The sequence below is a fragment of the Neltuma alba genome, unplaced genomic scaffold (genome assembly GCF_004799145.2).
Source record: "Neltuma alba isolate B1F8T4 unplaced genomic scaffold, ASM479914v2 tig00013130_pilon, whole genome shotgun sequence".
Classification (NCBI taxonomy): Eukaryota; Viridiplantae; Streptophyta; class Magnoliopsida; order Fabales; family Fabaceae; genus Neltuma; species Neltuma alba.
The window spans coordinates 63,268-67,185 of NW_021637448.1; the positions used below are offsets into that span (position 1 = coordinate 63,268).

At 36.7% G+C, this 3,918-nt stretch overlaps 1 pseudogene; it reads left to right on the forward strand.

The window, feature by feature from the left end:
• The first annotated feature begins 1,885 nt into the window (after window positions 1-1,885).
• Window positions 1,886-3,910, forward strand: LOC114734717 (receptor-like protein kinase 2; annotated as a pseudogene).
• The last annotated feature ends 8 nt before the right edge of the window (window positions 3,911-3,918 follow it).

Genomic DNA, 3,918 nt, shown 5'->3' on the forward strand with positions numbered 1-3,918 from the left:
ACCTATAAATTACTGAAAAAATTCCTCATATTTGCAGCAATCATGTATACTTGTAAGACCAAAATATAAGACAAAATTCTTCTCTTATGTTTATTTCGTACCAGTATAAAATCGCCTAAAATAAATTGAATCAGATATGCCCTTTGAAATACTTCGCTATCATGTTGACAGATTATACATATAACTTAAAATTTAATAAAACTGAGTGAAAAGAGATAGCAAAAGAAAATAAAAATTAGTGAAAGTAAGTATTGAATTCATATATGCATTATTAAAAATACTTCACATACAAAGTTGGAGCCTCTTATGTATGTCTGATCCGGCTCAGTTACATATGCATATATAAAATTCAAAAATTCCATTGGATCCATCAACAAGCTGCTCGTAGGTAATTAATTTCTCATTTCGATGAATAACTTGTTGGGTTTAAACTATAACGAATATCCTGCTGTAAAAAAAAAAGTTAATTTTTTTATAAAAAAAAAGAAAGAAAGGGGGAAAAAACAAGAGATGCAGAAAAAAGGTTTATATATATACAGAAACTTGCAGATTCGTCGACATGTGTACTCTAATTAGTGTATAAACATATGGAGAAAATACTTTTATAATCAAGATTAGTTTAGTTTAATGTTTATGAAACTGATAGGCCCATATGCTTAGTACGCGTGGTGTTTAATTTACAGTGCAAGCTTCTGAAATCGGCAATCTTCACCATCATGATCTTGTTCACATTCTCTTGTTTCTTCCTCTCTTTTAAAAATCAAACTGTGAACCCTAATATGTGTGTATATGTGTGTGTGGAGACACGTAAACCTACACGCACTTGTAGGTTTCAGAACAGCCCCAGCACTACTTCATGTTCTTGATCTGATTAACTCCATTTGCGAGGGAGATGAAAATTAAATTGGTGGGGTTTGATTAATTCTTTATATAAGAGCTAATTAAAGAATTAGATTTAGTTTTAAATATAAAACCTTAATCCATTTTATCTTTCACATTTATCATTTTTTTCCTCAAAACTAATTTATTATAAACTGATATATAATCTAATATTATACAGTTTCAAAATCATGTTATATTTGTTATAATTAATTGATTTATTTGACTTTATTAATTTGTTTAAATTAGTTGAGTTGTTCTTAAGGACCAGAAGAGATAATATATGTAGATAAATGATTCTGAATGTTATTGAGTAGGTTGGAAGCAAGAGCGTGCTCGCAAATACAAACATACAGAAGCCACCACATGACTGATTGGCATGTTTAAGTTTAACCGATAGATATGCAGACATTTCCCCATATTTATAATGCTGAATTATGATTTACATTGACCCATTTACGAAAGATTTATATATATATATATATATATAGAGGATGTTATAGAACTGAGTCAACTTCTTGACTTGGTGAATTAAAAAGATTCTCCACATTTAACAGCAAGTAAACTCCCAACATGATGGGTAGTCTAGTCTGTAATGAAGTTTGATACTGATATACAAATATATTCATGCATAGTATTTATTTATAATAGTACCTAGTTTACAGTATTCAATGTACATATATAAGATTTAGAGTGAAAATGAGGAAGTTACTTGACAGAGGGAATCCAAAGATTACTGTTTGTGTACCGAGAGGAATAAATTTTTGAGAGTTGTGGCAGGTAAGGGTGTCTTAAAAATATTTGAATCCAAGTGACCCCGGTGAGAGAAATTATTATGCAAGTAAAACTGAGTGCTGCACCAAATATTAAACAATACTGTGCTTTTATGACCTCATGACTTTTGGTCACACAACGTTGCAAGAAGCAGATATCAATAACAAAATATAAACCAGGATTCTCATATTGATGTCTTGGAAGGAGAGACACAACAGAGAAAGAAAGAAAGAAAGAAAAAGAGAGCACTGCCTTAGAGAGAGTAGGTGCTGGACAGAGAAAATAAACAAACGATTGAAGCAGAAATGTATGCAGCTTGCTACAGAGTACAGAGGGATTAATTATATAGATGCCTCTTTTCACGTCTGAGAGAGAGACACCATCTGGCAAATACTACATTATTCTAATCCTTTCGTACAGATAGAGAGAAGCATCTTTGGTGGGGTGGTGCTGCTTCTGCAGATTTTCTGATCTCTAGGTGTTCGTCCTTTGTTTAGTTTATTCTCTTGCTGCAATGGTTCCCCCCACCCCCCTTTTTTTTGAGCTTTGCTGTGCTGAGATTGAGTTCAAAGGAAGAAAGCTAGCACAGTTTCACAGAAGTAGAGGGGGGAAGTGCAAAACCCAATGACTCAAACCCAAGAAGAAAGGTTTGGAATTTGAGGCAAATGTTTCAATGCCCAGCTCGAGGCAATCCTTCTGCGTCTCTTCCTCCTCTTCTTCTTTTCTTATCGTTCTCTTTCAGTCCATTTTTCTTTATGGTTTAGCATCCACTGCAAATCATGAAGCATCTGTTCTCTTCTCTTGGCTTCATAGCTCTGCTTCACCACCACCTCCATCTTTCTCCAACTGGAACATCCTTGACGCCAGCCCATGCAATTGGACCTTCATAACATGTTCCCCGCAAGGTTTTGTCACTGAGATCAATATACAATCCATTCCTCTAGAGCTTCCTTTTCCTGCCAATCTCTCTTCATTTGCCCATCTTCAGAACTTGTCGTTTCTGATGCCAATCTCACTGGAACCATCCCCGTTAACATTGGTGACTGCTCTGCCCTCACGGTCATTGACCTTAACTCCAATAATCTTGAAGGGGATATCCCTGCAAGTATAGGTAAGCTTAAAAACTTGGAGAGCTTGTCTCTGAACACTAACCAGCTTACAGGAAAAATCCCCATTGAGCTATGCAATTGCATTAGCATGAAAAGTATTCTCCTTTTTGACAACCAGCTAAGTGGTGTTATCCCACCTAAGCTAGGAAAGTTGTCAAAACTTGAGGTTCTTAGAGCTGGAGGAAACAAAGATTTGGTAGGGAAAATCCCTGAAGAGATTGGAGATTGTAGCAATTTGACTGAGCTGGGCCTGGCTGATACTGGTATTTCAGGCTCATTGCCAGCTTCACTGGGAAAACTGAGCAAGCTTCAGACTTTGTCCATCTACACTACAATGCTATCTGGTGAGATTCCAGCAGAGCTCGGTAACTGCTCTGAACTTGTTGATTTATTCCTATATGAAAATAGTCTATCCGGGTCTATTCCATCTGAGTTGGGTAAGCTTCAAAAACTGGAGCAATTGTTTTTATGGCAGAATAGTCTTGTGGGAGCTATCCCAGAAGAGATTGGGAACTGTACGAGCTTGAAAAGAATTGATCTCTCTTTGAATTCTCTATCTGGTAGTATACCTTTATCTTTTGGGAATCTGTTACAACTTGAGGAGTTTATGATAAGTGATAACAATGTGTCTGGGTCAATACCTCCAAGTCTTTCAAATGCCTCATATCTGCAACAACTGCAAGTTGACACAAATCAGCTCTCAGGTTGATCCCCCCCCGGAGCTTGGGATGTTATCAAAGCTCACAGTTTTCTTTGCTTGGCAAAACCAACTTGAAGGAAGTATTCCTTCTCCTCTGGCAAATTGTAGTAACCTGCAAGCACTAGATTTGTCTCACAACGAACTTACTGGTAGCATTCCTGCCGGCCTATTTCAACTTCAAAACCTTTCCAAGCTACTGTTGATTTCTAATGATATTTCAGGTTCAATCCCATCAGAAATAGGCAGCTGTAGTTCTCTTATAAGATTGAGGCTTGGGAAGAATAGGATTACTGGCGGGATCCCTAAGTCAATTGGGAGCCTTAAAAACCTGAACTTTTTAGACCTCAATGAGAATCACCTTTCTGGGCAGGTCCCAGATGAGATTGGCAACTGCACGGAACTGCAAATGATAGACTTCGGCGATAACAACTTAGAAGGTCCATTGCCTAATTCATT